The sequence below is a fragment of the Schistocerca serialis genome, chromosome 1, assembly GCF_023864345.2.
Source record: "Schistocerca serialis cubense isolate TAMUIC-IGC-003099 chromosome 1, iqSchSeri2.2, whole genome shotgun sequence".
In the NCBI taxonomy this organism is placed as follows: domain Eukaryota; kingdom Metazoa; phylum Arthropoda; class Insecta; order Orthoptera; family Acrididae; genus Schistocerca; species Schistocerca serialis.
In genome coordinates this window covers 495,211,501-495,233,053 of record NC_064638.1, presented here as the reverse complement: position 1 = coordinate 495,233,053, position 21,553 = coordinate 495,211,501, and positions in this window count along the sequence as shown.

Below are 21,553 nucleotides of genomic sequence, written 5' to 3'. Positions count from 1 at the left end.
ACTGGTGACCAGAAATGGTGTCTTCATGCTAAAGTAAGGAGCCCAAACAAAATAGCCGGTTCTCGTATGAGGTCTCGCACGCATCCACCGAGGGTAATGTTAGGCGTCTGGAGGAATAACAACGGTGTGGTGTACTACCAACTGCATCACTGCTTCTGATATTCTTTGTGAACAACTGAGACGTCTTGCAGACGCAGCCCATTAACAACGAAAAAAAAAAGACTGCATTAAGTGATGCTACTCAACGATAAATCCACCCGCATTCTGCTAGACTGACAAAAACACTTTACAGAAGTTGAGTAGGGAAACCATTCGTATGCACCTTATTCACCTGATCTTGCACCCTCAGTTTTTCAAAAATGTGTTCAAATGTTTGTGAAATCTTATGGGACTTAACTGCTAAGGTCATCAGTCCCTAAGCGTATACACTACTTAACCTAAATTATCATAAGGACAAACACACACACCCATGCCCGAGGGAGGACTCGAACCTCCGCCGGGATCAACCGCACAGTCTGCAGTGCCTTAGACCGCTCGGCTAATCCATCGCGGCTCAGTTTTTCAACTTCTCTGTCAAATAACATTCAAGGATCTTCGTTTCCGTATGAAAATGCACTCCAAACATGTCTCGGCGACTTCTTCGCCTCAAAACCACGTGATTGCTACTGTCGAAAAGTTATTCCGGCATTGGCCGACCGTCGAAAATAGTGAAGGAGAATGTATTGTTGATGACTAAAGACTCTGCTTATGGAAAAACGCTGCGAACTTATGCACCAACTCAATAGATGGAATTTGCTACTAACGTGCAACGTATACTATCATTGATCATTTATTTTATACGTACCATTTCCTTAACTTAGTAGTATAGTTGGACATTTACGCAACAATTCTTCACGGAATGGATTATGGATAAAGGTAATGGGGTTCTTCATTTTAGATGTCTTGGTCTGTTGTGACATGCAATTCATTGTAGCTGAGCGGAACTACTGTGTTGTTTTTGGTAATTTGCCATCTTAAGTATAGCTGTTCTTATAAGCCCCTAATATGTGTTTGTGACTTTTTTCCTTCTCACTGGCCGCGTCAAAGATAGTTAGAAAGTTAAACTCGAACCACCATACCTGCGCCGCTAAGCACTTTCAGCTGCAGTTCTGTACGACAGGTGAGCGTTAAGTCGTCCGCAGCTTGCTGTTTCTGTTTCCTTTCATTCGTCTGTAGCAAAACTTTTGTTAAGCCTTTTCAGCTTGGCCAACCGCAGCTCCCACCTTCCGTCATTTTAATTTCTCGCCAAGCCCTGCATTCACCATAAATTTGGTCGAAATTGATGGTGACGAGTATGCGCAGTCTCGTTGTAAATGACACTGAGATAAAATATATGAACAATTCCCCGGTGCAGTTTACGGCATGCTGAAGCCAGACTCATTTGTTGACGTCGGTAGAACCTCTTATGTGACAAACTTTTCTAAAGAAGACTACAACACTGTCCTACTCTTAGATTTCAAACTCGGGGAATTCCCCTTTTTCTTGAAATAATTCTACGGTCATTTCTGTCAACTAACAATGTTCACTAGGAGCTACTCCATGCAGATGTGCAAACACCAGCACAGTCATAGTGTGGACAAAGAATCAACCAGTTCTTTCATTTCCTTACCCTGTGTGTGGATGGTTGACTGCACTAGCACTATATGAGACATATATATCAGATAGCAAACTTAGCTTCTCCTTAATTGCGACGAGGGAAAAAGAAAAGAAGGAAGCGAATATAGTCTGGTACAGTTGATTAGCATTCAAACCACAAGACGTATGAATACACGAATTAGAAGAAATCGTAGGACGACTCCATTTGAGGGGAAATGTCGCGGTCGCCATAGAGCACTTACTGTACTATACACAAACGTCATAGGAGGCCAAAGACTTCCGGCATAAGGAGACACCCTCATTCTGCCAATGGCCTTGTCAAAGAGGGCGGAGGAGCGGACAGGCGTTCAGGGCACTCTCTTATATTTGGGGATGGAAACAACTCCTAAAGAAAGAAGAATCAGCAATGGTCATTGGCATGAGCATGCAGAAGCCCATGGAAACCACTGCACTAAAGGCACGTGTAACAGCAGGACATGTGGCCTGTAATTGAAAAAGTGTGATGATGATCTCCCAATTGGCAAAAGATTCCGGAATAGACCCCCATTCGGATCTCTGGGAGGGGACTGCCAAGGGGGAGGTGATCAGGAGAAAAAGATTCAGTAATCAACGAAAGGATAAGGTTGCACGAGTCGGAGCGTGTAATGTCAGAAGCTTGAACGTGCTAGGGAAGCTAGAAAATCTGAAAAGGGAAATGCAAAGCGTCAGTCCAGATGTAGCAAGCGTCAGTGCAGTGAAATGGAAAGAAGACGAGGATTTCTGGTCAGATGAGTAAGGGGTAGCCGGACGGGGTGGCCGAGCGGTTCTAGGCGCTACAGTCTGGAACCGGGCGACCGCTGCGGTCACAGGTTCGAATCCTGCCTCGGGCGTAAATGTGTGTGATGTCCTTACGTTAGTTAGGTTGAAGTAGTTCTAAGTTCTAGGGGACTGATGACCTCAGAAGTTAAGTCCCATAGTGCTCAGAGCCATTTGAATTTGAGTAAGGGGTAACATAAACAGCAGCAGAAAATGGTATAACAGGAGTAGGATTCGTTGTGCAGAAGAAGGTACGCCAAAAAGTGTGTTACTGTCGGCCGGCCGAAGTGGCCGAGCGGTTAAAGGCGCTACAGTCTGGAACCGCACGACCACTACGGTCGCAGGTTCGAATCCTGCCTCGGGCATGGATGTGTGTGATGTCCTTAGGTTAGTTAGGTTTAAGTAGTTCTAAGTTCTAGGGGACTTATGACCACAGCAGTTGAGTCCCATAGTGCTCAGAGCCATTTGAACCATTTTGTGTTACTGTCAACAGTTCAGTGATTGGATTGCTCTTAACAAAATCGACAACCAACCAACACCGATAACGATAGTTCAGGTATACATGCCGATATCGCAAGCAGAAGATGAAGATATAGAGAAAGTATATGAGGATATTGAAAGAATAATACAGCACCTTTACGTAACAACCCTGCGTCAGGTAGGTGGCCGCAGAATTTCATTATTGCGAGAACTCGTCCACTTTGTGTTCCTTGCGGTATTGTCAACAAGCGCTACTCGAAACGACAGCGTTTCATCACGTTAGCAGGCCAGGCGGAGAACATGACATCAGCACTTCGCACGAACTGAGTAGCTAGCATCAGCAGGAGCTTAGTAAAGCAAATGGAGCTGTTGGCGATTGTGGGACAAATTGTTGCTGCGATACTGGTGTTAGATTTTCTGGTTAGGCATCATGATAGAATCGGTCTTTGGCAACGAACTGTTGAAATCGATGGTAAGCAATTTCCGTTGAGGGCAACAGTTGCAAAAGTTTATTTATCACAAGATACGCCTATTGAAAAGGTAGCGTCAAATAAACTGTGTACTAGTACAGTAAAGATTGATTTGCATAACAGAGTACCAGCAAGTACAGGAAAACTAATCTGGGTAACCATTGATATTGACGTTCCGCAATATGTAATGTGTTTGGTAGAACCACTAGTGAGTAATGACGTGTTGGATGAGCAAAATTGTTTGGTACGTAGGTGTATTACGAATACAAGGGACATTAGAGGTCAGGTTATGGTCCCAATAAGCCTGGGTAATTTTTGACGATACGAACTTACTCTCTCAAAGGGGTTGCTCGTAGTCACGTTAGAAGTTTGTGAGGATGAGGGTATGGAGGATTATGGGTTTGAGAGTGAAACAGAAGGAACTCTCGATTTGTCTGCATTGCGAGAGAAGGTGAAGTACCCGAAGAGTGAGGATAGATCATTGATGGAATCTTTGATAGTGAGGTGTAGGGATTTGTTCAATAACAGGGAGCATTATCTGCTACACCGGTCACGCAACATACATTACCAACGGGGCATCATCCACCAGTGTTTAGGAAACAGTATCGTGTGCCAAAGCATTTACAGCCTTTGATAGAACAGTTTGTAGATGAACAGTTGTCAAATGGAATCATACAACATAGCAACAGCGCGTGGTCCACCAGCGTGGCGCTTGTGCGTGAGAAATCATTAGCTGGGGCAAAGAAATATCGATTTTGCTGTGATTCTAGATCTTTGAATGAGAAAACAGCGTCATATGCGTAGCATTTCCTAATATTACGGACATGTTTGATAATGTGGGTCAAAACAACGTCTTTTCGACTCTGGATTTGAGAAATGGGCACCACCAAATTGAAGTTCATCCTGATGAAAGACATAAAACAGCATTTACCACAACATCTGATCATTACTAATATAGTATGATGCCTTTTGGGTTGGAGAACGCACCAGCCATGTTTCAACGGTTGCTGGATGTAGTCCTCAGAGGATTAAAACCTAGTAAATGTATGGTCTACGGGGATAACATAATTGTCTTCATCTACATCTAAATCTACATACATACTCCGCAATCCACCATACGGTGCGTGGCGGAGGGTAACTCGTACCACAGCTAGCATCTTCTTTCCCTTTTCCACTCCCAAACAGAACGAGGGAAAAATGACTGCCTATATGCCTCTGTACGAGCCCTAATCTCTCTTATCTTATCTTTGTGGTCCTTCCGCGAAATATAAGTTGGCAGCAGTAAAATTGTACTGCAGTCAGCCTCAAATGCTGGTTCTCTAAATTTCCTCAGTAGCGATTCACGAAAAGAACGCCTCCTTTCCTCCAGAAACTCCCACCCGAGTTACTGAAGCATTTCCGTAACACTCTCGTGATGATCAAACCTACCAGTAATAAATCTAGCAGCCCGCCTCCGAATTGCTTCCAAGTCCTCCCTCAATCCGACCTGATAGGGATCCCAAACGCTCTAGCAGTACTCAAGAATAGGTCGTATTAGTGTTTTATAAGCGGTCTCCTTTACAGATGAACCACATCTTCCCAAAACTCTACCAATGAACCACAACTGCCATTACGTGCTTGTCCCACTTTATATCGCTCTGCAATGTTACGCCCAAATATTTAATCGACGTGACTGTGTCAAGCGCTACACTACTAATGGAGTATTCTAACATTACGGGATTATTTTTCCTATTCATCTGCATTAATTTACATTTATCTATATTTAGAGTTAGCTGCCATTCTTTACACCAATCACAAATCCTGTCCAAGTCATCTTGTATTCTCCTACAGTCACTCAACGACGACACCTTCCCGTACACCACAGCATCATCAGCAAACAGCCGCACATTGCTATCCACTCTATCCAAAAGATCATTTATGTAGATATAAAACAACAGCGGATCTACCACACTTCCCTGGGCCACTCCAGATGATACCCTCACCTCCGATGAACACTCACCATCGAGGACAACGTACTGGGTCTTTGCAAAAGATCTAGAGGAGCACGTGCAGCTCATGGAATCAGTATTTGACAAGTTAGAGAAAGCTCGACTGACGTTTAGTATTGAAAAATGACATTTTGCATAGACCCAAGTAAACTATCTGGTGCTTATAGTCAGTCAGGATGTTGTAGAGACAGATCCGCGCCTTACATCGGCAGTACGTGACTTTGCAGTCCCTCAGACGGTTAAGCAGTTACAATCGTTTATTTGATTATCAAACTATTATCATCGATTCGTGAAGGGGTTTGCTAAAATAGAACAAGCATTGACTAAATTGTTAAAAAGAAGGGGTTATGTTTAGCTGGAAGCCCGAGTGTCAGTCAGCATTTCAAAATTTAAAAGATATATTAACTTCAGATCCAGTTTTGGTGTTTCCAGGTTTCACAAAAGAGTTTATGTTCTCTTTAGATGCTAGCTATACGGCTTTGGGTTTAGTTTAGGACAGGAGATTGAGGGGAAAGAGCATCCAGTCGCTTATGCCTCACGCCTGCTAATGGTTCTACCATGGAGAAGGAGATGTTAGCTTTGATCTATGGTGTTACTTATTTCAGATGTTACCTACATGGGCGTATATTCACTGTTGTTTCTGATCATGTAGCATCGAAATGGTTACTTGGGCTAAAAGGTCCTGCAACTCGTCTTACGAAATGGGCTTTGAAGTTAAGTGAATTTGACTATGACGTAAAACACGCAAATGTTGATGTGCTTAGTAGGAAGATAGGAGCAATACTGGTTTCGGGGTCTGATCTAAAAGATCTAAAGAGAGAACAAGCGAAGGATAAAGAGTGTCAAGTGTATTGTAAACAGGCACAGTTTGTCATGCTAGATGGCATATTGTGTAGATCAACTAATTGTGGGCCACTTGTGGTAGTGCCACCAGCTTTACGGACAGAGGTACTACACCAAGCTAATGATCATATACTATCAGGTCATGAGGGTAAGAGAAAAACGAAGGGTAGCAGGGAGGTTCTGATGGAGAAGAAGACGGGCTGATGTGGAACAGTATGTAAAGAACTGTATTCCGTGTGCACAATGTGCTGATTTGAGTCTCCAGAAGGGGCAATTCCATAGGTCACCGGAGTCCATTTAAAATTACAGGTGCTGATATCCTATGACAGTTTCACAAGTCAGTCAGGTAACAAGTATGTATTGGCAATGATTGAACATTTCTCAAGGAATTTGGTTATGGCAGCAATACCGGATCAGAAGGAAGTACTGTAGCGAACGCTATGGTGAATCATTGGTATCTTAAGTTCGGGGTACGGAACCAATTATCACAGATCAGGGACTAATTTCATGTCCGAGTTCATTAAGAAATTGTGTCGCTTGCTTAAAGTTAGGAAATTTTGTACGAGTCCATTTCACGCTCAGGAAAATGGTCGTACAGAAAGAGTGCATAAGACTATAGCGAAAACGCTGAGTCACTTCGTGGGATCACAACGTTTGGACTGGGATATATACCTAGATTTCGTCGTTTGTGCTTCCAACGCAAAAACCCATACAGGGACAGGATTATCGCCCTATGAGTTCGTGTATGAACTTAAAATGCCATCCCCATTCGATGTAATTCCATCAAAATTTGGGAAAGACGGGAGAAATGTCAAGATATTTGCCAGAACGCTAAGGGATATTTGGCAGAAAGTCAAGAAGGCGAACTCAAAAGCATTGGAAAGCCAAGAACGAGTAGAGCTGAGCAGCAGGAAGTTGCCACAGTACCGAATACGTCAATGGGTATTACTTGCGAACCCGTACACTCCGAAGGGTAAGACCAAGAAGTTTTTAACGAAGTTTCAGGGTACTTACCAAGTGACGGAAGTAACGTCGCCTGTAAATGTGAAGTTGCAGTTACCAGGGCGAACTTCATTTGTGCATGTGGGTAGAATTAAACCTCTTCAGGGAGCAGTACATTCTTTTCCTCAAGTATCAGTAGAAGTACTGCGTATGCAGAACAAAAACCGAAAGGTAATCATAGATCTGGGGATTTACGTTATAGATTAACATCAAGGAATAAGTAGTGTAGATAGGAACCACAAGTGTAATTGTACAATTTCTGCTTTTTTATGTTTGCGTAGAGTTTTGCGTTGTATTTGTATTTTTTGTTTGTTTTTTGTTTTGTTTTTATTTTTCTCCTGAATGGGAAGGATTTGTACGTACCCGGGTTCCCGGGTTCGATTCCCGGCGGGGTCAGGGATTTTCTCTGCCTCGTGATGGCTGGGTGTTGTGTGCTGTCCTTAGGTTAGTTAGGTTTAAGTAGTTCTAAGTTCTAGGGGACTGATGACCATAGATGTTAAGTCCCATAGTGCTCAGAGCCATTTGAACCATTTGTACGTAGACTCTTTTTCATAGGTGATGGAGAAGATAATGCCTACATGGGTTTTATTGTGCGGGACGATATTGATCAGCATAGGGGCCCAGGATTTGTCGATAAACCATTGGGCAACGGGATTTTGTCCGTGCAACACCCGGATTTCGTGCTCACGAATCACCGATGGTCGTGAAAATGACCTTCGACATGTCGAAAGTATGGAATGAAGTGAGGAATTTACAGGATATGCTTTTGAATATACTGGACGAACCAGAATGGGATAATATCTTAAAGGATATTCAGGGGGGGTATCTGGAACTTAAGTTTTTGTATGATAAATTGAGGGAGCAGTTATATGAAATAGACAGTTTCATTCCATATTCCTTGGTACGAAGGAAGAGAGGATGGTTAAATGCAGGAAATAAACTGTTGAAAATTGTGTTTGACACAGCAGATAGCGATGATATTTTGAGTTTGAATAGCACTATAGGTGCAGGATATGGAATGACAAACAGCACAAATTGCTGGTATGGAACAGGGATTGCTAAATATAACTAAGGTCATGCGCAGAGTAACATTTGAGTTGCAGCAGTATGCTAAGGAGCAGGAGGAGGAGGAGATTAGTGTTTAACGTCCCGTCGACAACGAGGTCATTAGAGACGGAGCGCAAGCTCGGGTGAGGGAAGGATGGGGAAGGAAATCGGCCGTGCCCTTTCAAAGGAACCGTCCCGGCATTTGTCTGAAGTGATTTAGGGAAATCACGGAAAACCTAAATCAGGATGGCCGGAGACGGGATTGAACCGTCGTCCTCCCGAATGCGAGTCCAGTGTGCTACCCACTGCGCCACCTCGCTCGGTATGCTAAGGATGCCATGATTACTGTGAATAAGGATTTTGGTATCGTGCAAAATCATCTGAAGACACTGGACAGTAGGATACGTATAGCTAGGTTAACGAGAGAGCTAGCAAACAGCTTGAATGACGCGAGGATAGAGGTGGAAAGGATTCAGGAAACTATCCACCACGCTACGCATTGACAATTAAGCACTACGCTGCTAGCACCAGAAGCATTTTTGCTTGGATTACGAAAAGCAGAAAAAGAATCTCCAGTAGGTCATCAGCATGTTGTTCCAGTAACAAAGAATAACGTGGAATTTTATTATCATGTTTCCATTGTAAATGTTTATTATGACGAAGCACGGATGTTTATCAATGTAAAATTTCCAGTAACTAGTTTTACGTCACGATTTAATTGTTACACTCTTCACGCATTAATAAATGGGTTACATGTTCTGTGAAAGCAGTATTACTAGTATCGGAACAGCGAGAGAGACACATGGTTATGGCAGTAAAGGATCTTGATGGATGTGTAAGTGAGACGATTACTATTAGTCCTGCACGGGAGGTGCAGGCGGACAAGCGGTCGTGTGAATTACAATTATTTTTGGGGAACATGAATACACCAGATCGTTAAAATATTATTATGAAGCCACAAAGGTATTTTCAGCGAGTTTGAAATCATTGGGTTTATTCTGTGTATAGACCACAAACTAGTGACGAGTTGTTACGAGAACAAAGGTTTTTCAGGAATGATGAAAATAAAATTGCAGCTTAGTGGGTTTGCTTAACGTAACGAATTGTGAAATAGCAGCGGAAGGCTTCTATTGGTCAGCAACCATCACGGGTACTATGGTAATCAATAGCGATCAACCGATATTGTGTTGGCCGGAGAATTGTATCAGCATTTTACCTAGTCAGAATATTTCTTTCCTAAATTACACTCTAGACACTACAAGACTGCATAGTTTGGATAAATTGATTGACGAAGGGAGTGGACAAGTTGCCATAGATCGGATATTAAGATGTACTGAGGAGTTTCATCGTAAATGGAAGCAAAGTACAATTATTATTAGTGTAACAGGCACTAGTATATCCGCAGTACTATCAATCATTTATGCAGTTTATCTTTCCTGAGGCGTAGAATGGCGCAATCAGAATGTAAACCTACACACGAGATTGCTCTGAATTGGATTACCCCAGACGGGATAGAGCGTAAATTAAGTATAAGGCTAAAATTAATAAAGGCGTTGTAAATAGTATCACAATTTGCAGGAGTGAGAATTCTTAGGTGTTTCTTAAAATTCGGGTCTGCATCAGCCAGCGGCCACAGAATTTTATAACTGCGGGACCTCGTTCACTTTGTGTTCCTTCAAAATGTTCAAATGCGTGTGAAATCATATGGGACTTCACTGCTAAGGTCATCAGTCACTAAGCTTACACATTACTTAACCTAAATTATCCTAAGGACAAAAGGACACTCCCATGCCAGAGGGAGGACTCCAACCTCCGCCGGGACTTGTGTTCCTTGCAGGTGTGTCAACAAGCGCGACACGAAACGACAGAGTTTCATCACGTTAGCAGGTCAGGCGGAGAGCAGGACATCAGAGTTTTGCGCGAACTGGGTAGCTACTATCAGTAGGAGGTTAGTAAAGCAATACGACTGAAAAGTATCATGTCACCTTGTTACGTGAAGTAAGAAGCCACGTCGCCGACGCAAGAAAGCGTATTGAATATTGTTACGGACCAGTCTGTTGGTATAACAAATGTGTTAAGCAAATAGGACGCAATATGAATAGCTGATGCCGGCCGAAGTGGCCGTGCGGTTAAAGGCGCTGCAGTCTGGAACCGCAAGGCCGCTACGGTCGCAGGTTCGAATCCTGCCACGGGCATGGATGTTTGTGATGTCCTTAGGTTAGTTAGGTTTAAGTAGTTCTAAGTTCTAGGGGACTAATGACCTCAGCAGTTGAGTCCCATAGTGCTCAGAGCCATTTGAACCATTTGAATAGCTGATACATTCGTATTAGGAAGGCCTATGCGGTCATTATAAGTGACACTGGGTCAACACCAGCCGATATTTCACATTATAAATACTACAGAATTTGAGTTCAGAAGGGAGCTCGTCAGAATGATCGGTGTGGTATAGGACGCGCATACTCGATTCCCTGACAGGTTTAACGCTGGGTATCAGTCAGTTGTAAATTTCCTGCTCGTACTGAACACCGCCAACAGCCGCCGGAGAGATGCCTTCGTCTCCGTAAGCACTAGTCACGAGTTCAGTGCTTCTGACAGCTTTCAACGCAGGTGGGAAGGTCTTTGGGTCTCCAGTGAGGACTTGGGCCGGGACACCACCGTTCCTGGCACTTCGGCGGAGCCAAGGGCCCTACATCTAAGACAGGAGAGGCCCGGCGCACTTCTCGACCACACGACAACCGTCATCGCGGTTCAGAGAGCAGAGATGAGTCACAGTTGCGGGAGGGATCGAGGACCTCCTAGGCCGGCGTGTGTAGGCCACATACGCACTCACCACTTTCGAGTGTGGAGGGTGGAGGCGCAGCATTCACTTCCTGAGTAACTGCTGGGGGCTCGAGGCGCACCCAGACAAGCAGAGGCAGAGGACCGCCGTAGCGTCTCTAAAGAAGAGATGTACTGAAACTTCCTGGCAGATTAAAACTGTGTGCCGGACCAAGACTCGAACTCAATTGGTAGAGCACTTGCCCGCGGAAGGCAAAGGTCCCGAGTTCGAGTCTCGGTCCAGCACGCAGTTTTAATCTGCCAGGAGATTTCATATCAGCGCACACTCCGCTGCAGAGTGAAAATCTCATTCTGGAAGAGATGTACTTGCTGAAGTAAATGGATAAAAGTCACCCCTATTCTACTGCGCCCACCGACGTACACAGGTTACAACAACCTCCTCTTCCCTGAGGAGCCGGCAAAAGGCGAACTGGGAGAGTGCTCCTGACACACCATCCATCTGCCATGCCTCCCAATAGTCGCCTCCTACAGTACGTAATAGGAGATGAAAATCTGATAGACGTGGAGGACTGGATTGGAGTGGTAGGAGAAGGAGTAGAAGAAAAGGTTGCAGGAGAATTTGGGCTTGGGACAAGGAATGAGAGAGGAGAAAATCTAATTGAGCCCCGTAATAAATTTCAGCTAGTAATAGCGAGTACTCTGTTCCAGACATACGAAAGGGTCTGGTATACTTGGAAAGGGAGGGTGATACGGGAAGATGTGTTAGATTACATCATGGTCAGACAGAGATCTCGAAATAAAATACTGCATTGTAAGAAATACCCAGGATCAGATATAGACGCAGATCACAACGTAATAGGATGACGAGCTGGCTAAAGTTTAAGACAATAGTCAGGAATCAATACGCAAAGAAGTGGCACGGCCATAGATGCAGCGATAAGGAATATCTCAGTAGGCAGTAGAATTGGAGAGTAATGGACAACGCAAAAAAGGACAGCCACAAAAACTGTAAAGAAAAACATAGGTTCAAGGAAGGTAACTGCGAAAAAAACCATGGGTAACAGAAGAAATACTTCAGTTGATCGATGAAAGAAGGAAATACGAAAACTTTCTGAGAAATTCTGGAATACAAAAATACTAGTCACTGAGGAATGGAATAAACAGAAAATTCAGAGAAGCTAAGACGAAATGGCTGCACGAAAAATCTGAAGAAGTCGTAAAAGAAATGATTGTCTGAAGGACTGACCCAGCATACAGGAAAGTCAATACAGACTTCGGTGGTATTAAAAGTAAGATCGATAACAGTAAGAGTAGAACGGGAATTCCAATGCTAAACGCAGAGGAGACCACGGATAAATGGAAAGAGTACACTGAAGACCTCTATGAGGTGGAAGATTTTTCTGATGCGAAAGAAGAAGAAATAGGAATCGGTATAGGAGAGTATTACAGTCGGAATTTAAAAGACTTTTGGAGGACTTAAGGTCAAATAAAACAGAAGCGATAGATAACATTCCATCAGAATTTCTAAAATCATGGCGAGAAGTGGCAACAAAACGGCTATTCATGTTGGTGTGTAGAATGTATGAGTTTCGCGGCATACCATCTAACTTCCGAAAAAGCATCATCCACAAAATTACGAAGACGGCAAGAGCTGACAATTGCGAGAACTATCGCATAATCAGCTTAACAGCTCATGCATCCAAGTTGCTTACCGAAGAATGGAAAAGGAAATTGAAGATGCGCTTGATGACGATTAGTTTGGCTTTAGGAAAAGTAAAGGCACGAGAGAGGCAATTCTGACGTTGCGGTTAATAATGGAAGCAAGACTAAAGAAAAATCAAGACACGTTCATAGAATTTGTCAACCTGGAAAAAGTGTTCGACAATGTAAAATCGTGGAAGATGTTTGAAATTCTGAAAAATGTAGTGGTAAGCTATAGCGAGACGCAGGTCATATAGAATATGTACAACAGCCAAGAGGGAATTTTAAGAGTGGACGACCAAGAACGAAGTGCTTGTATTAAAAGGGGTGGAAGACAAGGGTGTAGCCTTTCTCCCCTACTGTTCAATCTGTACATCGAGGAAGCAGTGAGGGAAATAAAAGAATGTTTCAGAAGTGGAATTAAAATTCAAGGTGAAGGGATATCAATGATACGATTCGCTGATGACATTGCTATCCAGAGTGAAAGTGACGAAGAATTACGTGATCTGGTGGATGCAATGAATAGTATAATGACTAAGGAATATCGATCGAAAGTAAATCGAAGAAAGACGGAAGTAATGGGAAGTTGCAGGCATGAAAACACCGAGAAACTTAACATCTGGATTGACAGTTACGAAGTAGATGAAGTTAAGGAACACTGCTACATATGCAGCCAAATAACCAATGACGCACGGAGCAAGAAGGACATGAAAAGCAGACTAACACTGGAAAAAAATGGCGTTCCTGGCAAAGAAATATCTACTAGTATCAAACATAGGCCTTACCCTGAGGAAGAAATTTCTGAGAATGTACGTATGGAATACAGCATTGTATGTTAGTGAAACATACCGCGAGAAAACCGGAACAGAAGAGAATGGTAGCATTTGACATGCGGTGCTACAGAAGAAAGTCGAAAATTAAGTGGACTGATAAGGCAGGGAATGACGACATTCTGCGCAGAATCGGAGAGGAAAGGAATACGTAGGAAACACTGATAAGGAGAAGGAGGAGGGTTACAGGATATCCGTTAAGACACGGAAGAATGACTTCCGTGCTTCTAGAGGGAGCTGTAGAATGCAAAGACTGTATAGGAAGACAGAGATAATAATACTTCCAGCAAATAATTGAGGACGTAGGCTACAAGTGCAACTCTGAGATAAAGAGGTTGGCATAGGAGAGGAATTCGTTGCAGGCCTCATAAAACCAGTCAGAAGACCTATTATCCCACCCCCCCCACCCCCCGCCCTGCCCCTCAACCAGAAAGAAAGCATAATCCTCCTTCAAATCGTCTTAGACCTGCAGTCAATGTAAGCCTGTGCAACAGTTGCTACTGTATAGAAATTTACATTTCTGTAGCATCCGTCATACTTGTCACTTGAGTCCTTGGGTCCAAAACACCCGAAGAAGTAATTAGTATCCGGTCCCGTACTTATGAATAAATAAAAAAAAAACACCCCCACACCGCAACACTATCTCCACCATATTTCACTGTTGGTGCTACAAATGACAGTGAGTAGCGTTCACCAGGCATTCTCAAAAGCCAAACACTTTCATCGGACTATAACGCTGTATACAGTGAGGCATCACTGTAAATCAGTTGTTTCCAGTCATTCACTGTCCAGTGCATCGTCCTTTACACCGCCTCCATTGTCACTTAGCACTGACGTTAGAAACGTGAGACTTACGAGAAGCTGGTTGATCATTGTACCCAACTCTTTTTAAATAACTACGCATAATCCTTGTGCTATCTAGTTTTCTTGTAGCTCCCACGATTGTTTCTTCCGCTGATTTCATGCATTTACATCCCTGTTCCTTCTCCATCGGTGTAAGATGTCTGCTTGGTCTTATCTTAGCATGATTGTTACTTTAAGTTTCCACTTTACAGTTACTTCTCCAATAGTAGACGTCGGAAGATTTAGAATTGTTGAAATATCCCTGATGGACTTCTTAATCCGGTGCCATCCTGTGACCACATTCGAAGTCACTAAGATTCTCTGTCCGGCAGGCCTGCCTTTCGTGACATGTGGTAGTTAATTCCATACTACATAGGAATATCGAGGCACTTTTGATCAGGTAATGTATGTTGATATGCATTGAACAATGTGATTACTAGTAGCTTTTGTGGATGTCGGTGATTTAAACACCGAGACTATTTGCAGTTCAGCGACTAAGGAAATATCAAGAACCCAGGTTGCCACTGCGATACAGCGATTGTCCTTTCCAGAGATATGGCGAAGCTATGTGAGGGAGCCAGTCAGTGGAAGTGTGATATTAGGACCCTGTAGCCTGATAAAGGTCATGTGCATTACAGATGGTATGTGCCTGAAGTACTATCAAGTTATAAATTTTTTACACGTTATGCACAAGGCAATAATAGTAATTATTATTGAATGCATATGAAGTCGTGTGTAACTAAGGAGACAGCAAAATGAGAGGACTGTTCTCAGGAAAGTTATTTAGGCAGTATATAATTAAAAATACTAGCTAATGCACAATTTGTATGTATCATCTAGAGGCTAAGTGATGGATAAAATGGTTGATCTTCTTTCTGATACATTCACAATTATCTTTACAAGTGAGCAGCTTCGACCGTGTCAAATGGCCATTCCCAGATCTAAATATCAAGCTAAAATTGCTAAATAACTTCAAATGTCCAAGTAAAAGCACATTTAGTACCATAAAATATTGAGATAAAAAAATTCTGATAATCAGTTACTTCAAAATAAGACTTAAAAGTAGTCTCCTGTATCTGATGTTGTAGAATTGTAAAATAAAAATAAAATACAAAACCATCCACTATCAACATGTGGCTATGATTCAAAAGCGATCATGTGTTATGTATGTCAAATTGTTTTGTTATCTCCATTATTGTATTATACCAAATATGTTTTTACTTGTGACATCAAAAATTATATGGAAGCAGGTGTGGTCCTCAGTTACAGGCTCTGAGGTAAAGCTACCCAAAGTGTATACATTGACAGAAGATTTTGTGTCTCCTCGTTGCCACTTTCGAGATTTGTACCGTGGAAAGCAAGGAGAGTGTGTTGTTTGTTGGCTGCTATCCTTTTTCTACACAACTGCACACGTATGTTAACAGAGTTGTCTATTAACAAGAACAAGAAGTTACTTACGCTTAAGCAAGTTGTGGTACAAACTCTTCTGTAATGTCCATATTATCCTCACTGCTGGTAAAGCACAAGACCCTCTATGTACACTACTCTCGTCCCTAGGTATTGATTTTCTTTGAGCTAGAGACTGTGACTTTGATTGACTGCGACTGCGACTCCGACTCTGTGACTGGGCTGACTATCTTTGGCTGACTGGGTCCTCTGGTCCACGGTGGCGAAATAAATACTGGCGGCCGAGAGGGCGTTGGCGGCGTGTTGTTAGCGAGTCTGTCTGTGGCCTCTCTGCTGACAGGAGCATTTGATTCAGCGCCTGTTATCGATCTTCTTGCAACCCCTTTTGCCAACCGGTGTGCTGGCGACAACTTACACCAGTGCAGAAAAAAAACCGCAATATCAAAAAATAATTAATTTAGACTAAAGAAATTTCTTGAATACACATGTCCAGATAATATATTTAAGTGATTAACACTGCTAGATCACTAGTTAATTTGAGTGTGCAGTAAGCTATTGTAAATGTGAAATTCTGGTTCACTAACAATCCATGAAACCGGCGGATTGATGGATGCAAGCATGCAAAAGGGCAACCATTGTATTGTACAGGTGATGGATGTTGTCAGTTTCTGCGATATAGTCCCATGTCTGTTGCTCTTGGTCGGTCAGTACATGTATGGTTAAAGTTAATTGCGGATACCACTGGAGTTGTTGTCTGATTATATCCGATATGTGCTCAATTCTAGACAGATCTGGTGATCGAACAGGCCAAGACAACATGTCGCCAGTCTGTAGACTATACTGCGTTACAACAGAAGTTTGGGGGCGAGCGTTATCCAGTTCGAAACACCCCCTTGAATGCTGATTAAGGGTGGGAGCATAGCAGATGGACTCACCAGATTGCCCGGGATAACCATGAGAGTCCGCCTGCTGCCATATGAAATCACACCCTAGACAATAACTCCAAGTGTAGGTATAGCGTGTTTTGGCGCAGACAGGTTGGTTGCAGGCCCTCAACTGTTCTCCTTCTAACCAACACACGCCCATTACTGGCACCAAGACAGAACCTGCTTTCATCAGGAAACATAACCGACCTCCACGCTGCTCTCTAACTAGCTCTCGCTTGACACCACTGAAGTCGCAAATGGCGATGGTTTGAGGTAGGTGGATTGCACACTTAGTTGCATCTGGCTCTGAACTATCCTTGAAGTAACCAGTTAGTAACAGCTCGTTGGTCTCTGTGGCGTCAACTGCTGCTGAGATTGCTGATGCATATGCAGTACGCTGCGCCAGAACCCTATGCTAAAGACGATGATCTTCCCTCTTGGTAATGCCACATGACCATCCGTCTTGCGTCTGCACATTTTCGTGTCCACCGCTGACAGCCATCACGTACAGTGGCTACATTCCTGCCAAGTCTCTCTGTAATAACGCAGAAGGAAACCCAGCTACTCTCAGCCTTATTACTCTACCACGTCCACACTCAGTGAGTGTTGATAATTGCGTTTTTTCGCCTTAAAGGCATTACTGACTAACATTAATTCACCACATCCAATCTAAAACGTAAGTAGCGCTCACTATCGCTACAGCCATTACTTGAAGCAAACCTGATTTACATCCTCACAGTGGCACTACTAGAACCTCTTTTATACGACTGGCGCGAAATTTGGATAGACATCATCTCTCATATGTAGAAACATGCGTAGCGATTTCCGTTCATGTCGCACAACTTCTTCTTGGTGTGATTTTTTTCGCCGTTAGTGTATTTAAATACTTTTTTCAGTAATGGGTTTCTGAATTTAAATTATCGGGAAGAATATTTCCCACACTAATTTACATCACGTCAGTCAACGTTTTTGGAACTACTGATATCGACAGGTGTCTTTCGAACAGGTAGTAGTTAAGGCTGCTCCTCGAGTACCAGTTAATCCCTATGTAGTAAATATTTCGGGGCGTGATTTCTACGTAGTACAGCTGTTATCGACCTCAAGAAAGCTCAGTCTCCTCACTCTAGCCGTCCACGTTACACTACGTCCTGTCTACATCGCAAGTTGAACTTGGAAGACAGCATATTGGATTAAGTCCTAAGCAGTTGAATTCCATATTGCTACATTGCCATTGCACGGTGCGTGACGGAAGGTAGCCTGTACCACTACCAGCCATAATCTATCCTATTCAACCCGGAAACGGAACGAAGGAAAAACGAATGTCAATAAGCCTCCGTAAGAACCATTATTTCTTGTACCCTACCTTTGCGGTCCTTACGAAAAATGTTTCTTTGTGGCGGAAGAATCGCTCAAATGCTGGTTCCCTAAATTTTCTCACTAGCGTTCCTCGAAAAGAACGTCGCATTCCCTAAGTATTTCCGTAACACTTAACGTGTTGTTCGGACCTACAGGTAACAAATCTAGCAGCCTACATCTGATTTGTTTCGATGCCTTCCTTTGATTCGACATGGTACTAATCTCAAACATTCGAGCAGTAATGAAGAATAATTCGCTCTAGCTTCCTATAAGCGGTCTCCTTTATAGATGAACTACGCTTCCTCAAATTTCTCCAAATAAACTGAAATCGACCATTCGCCTTCACTACCACAATCCTTAAGCGCTCGTTTTGTCCCATGTCGCTTTACAATGTTACGATCAGATATTTAAACGACGGAACTTTGTCAAGCAGGGCAGTATTAATGCTGTATCCGAACATTACGGGTTTGTTTTTTTTCTATTCGTTGACTTATATTTTTCTTCATTTAGCACTAACTGCCATTCATTACGCCAACTTGATTGGTTCTATATTGTAAACTAAATCTGATGAATATGTGCTGTTTCAAAATATCGATTTTTCGAAAGCGCTTCGTTACTGGTACGATTTGTTATTAGAAAATGACAGGAAAGGTCTTATTTTTGGTCAGAAGTTATTTGTATTTCGATTTTGAGTGCTGTGACCTGCATGCTATGGAAGTATGATTTTCATGGCGATGGCTCGCAGACAATGATTGAACAACGTATCGTTATTGAAACGATATGTTACAATGTACGTCCGTTAACGACATATTACGTGATCATATAATGGCAAATAGAACTACGCGAAAATAGCTCTGAGCACTATGGGACGCATTATTTTGGCTAAGATAGGTAAGAAGTCCACGCCTACCATAGTAATACAACGTTATATGCCAACTAGCTCCGCAGATGACGAAGAGATTGATGAAATGTATGATGAGATAAAATAAATTATTCAGATAGTGAATGGAGACGAAAATTTAATAGTCTTGGGTGACTGGAATTCGATAGTAGGAAAAGGTTCAAATGGTTCAAATGGTTCAAATGGCTCTGAGCACTATGCGACTTAACTTCTGAGGTCATCAGTCCCCTAGAACTTGGAACTACTTAAACCTAACTAACCTAAGGACATCACACAACACCCAGTCATCACGAGGCAGAGAAAATCCCTAACCCCGCCGGGAATCGAACCCGGGAACCCGGGCGCGGGAAGCGAGAAATTACGCGAATGATTTCGGTAGTCTGGTAGATATAAATAGGGGTTCATGGTGTAAACGTTCGTGGGTTTGTGTCCGACTTCGTCCAAGTTTTTGTTTTACCTTCACGTGTTTAAAAGGGTCCTGTGATTTAATTTATAAATTTTTTGGAATTATATATTGTAAATTAGATGTTTCGTACACTGAATAACTCTTTTTATCTCAGGAGTCATTTTTGTCCAACTGTGTAAACATGCTAGAGACTATGGGTCAATCAATTGCAAATTTGTTTTCTATGTCACCGCCTGTTTAGATAGCATTTAGTTATTTACTTGCTTCCCAAAAAAATTGCAATCACAGCACAAGACCCTTAGCTCAAAGAAACATCAGTGCTTCATTGCCAAATTTATAATCGCAGCATACTGAAGGCTTACAAAATGTTAAATATGTCAATTTTAGAATTGAAAACATGAAAAACATTAAGCATGCAGCGAAGTTAACAAACATAACACTAAGGACCTTTCCAAAACGTGTATTTTAGTACGGTTTGTTGGGATATGTGACGTTGTTGGACAAATACGCTACCTGAAACTTCGTGGCAGATTAAAAGTGTGTGCCGGAACGAGATTCGAACTCGGGACTTTACCTTTCACGGGCAAGTGCTCTACCATCTCAGGGCGTGGTACACGCCGCACTGCCAGTGCGTCGAGGCCCAAACCCCTCCCACCTCGGTTTTCATGTCCGCTGTTGGGTGATAGCACTAAGTGTGCAGAAATCTTAACACAAAAACTCCCATTCTCCGATGTAAGAAAGACAAAGAAACCTCTTCTCTGGGTATAAACTGAACACTGATAAAACTTAACAATTCTTGAGTCACACAAATAGTTTGGAAGTCGAACACGAGTAATTCTGAACAAAATGTTTTGAAAAAAACTCTTCGTGTAACATAGAAGTTTCGGAAGCAAGGTAATGATAATATGAACGCAAGTGATTTTTAATTTTCTTCTGTTCTTTCTCGTACAAGGTGTTGTAGTGGTTCCACATATTTAACCGACACCCATTCTTTCAAAAACGATCTTCAGCATGTTGCCGTAGTGCTTCTTGTGGTTGCGATACGTGCTGATTTTTGCGTATTCACACTTCATGTGAACGCGGAATTCTATCTCGTTGTCCGACCCAAGTTTGTTGATGACATAACTAACATATTTTCTCAGTAACCAGCTAATGGCGTTGGTTTTTAATTCCGGAAAGTATGTCATGTCTGGTCTCAGGGGGAGCGATGGCGTTATATATTCCGTCGAAGATCTGATGAGAAAAGCGATTTGTTACCTGATCCAATTCCAGTTATTCACATTGCCGCCACAGGTGAATCTGTGGATGAGTGTATCCACCAGATTTCATTTTCCACAAAGGTGTGTCTGGTTTAAACCGATCCCATATAGTCTCTCGTTGGTGCTGATGACATTGTTAACTGTTTTGTACCATGCGGAAATAGCGTCTGTAGATAGCCCGGCATAGTTGATGTTCCGCCACACAGCTTTCCAGTCACAATTACGGACTTTCTTTTCAATTTTGTTTCTGCCCTCATTTAACTTCCTTTCAAGTATGATGTCACGCGCTGTGATATATGTGTTGCATCTGATTTCGTCACTAAGATAACTTGCTTCGAGGAAAAAGTTCCTCACATACTGCAGACGGGCATTAATCCTTCGCACATCAATCGGTGCTTGCAAGCTGTGGGGTGTCACAGTCTCAAAGAGCTTTGCGGTTATACATTGTGGAAGTTCTCTGAGTATATGGAAAGTCCGTTTGAGGAACAGAACAAACGCTTTATTTCGAATATCCACCAAACCGAGACCCCCGTTTCTGACATCCAGTATAACGGTAGTCTCACCAACCCTGAACATGTCTCCTCGCCATAAATAATTGGTAACAGTGTACATGATCCATTTCACTACTAGTTTGGGGATTGGAAATACTTGCGCAGTGAAATACGCTTTAGACAAAATACAGGAGTTGATGAATCTGACTTTTTGCATCTGGTCCATAGTTCGGTGGATGTTCTCCATTACACCACCATGAACTTTCCTCCTAGTTTCCGTCCAGTTGAAAGCAGCCATCCTCATCGGACATACCATAAGGTTATTCCCAAAGTTTTATGTTTGTTGTCTTGTTTTGCCCATGCCAGTCGGAGGTGATCTAGGCCCCGCAGATTCA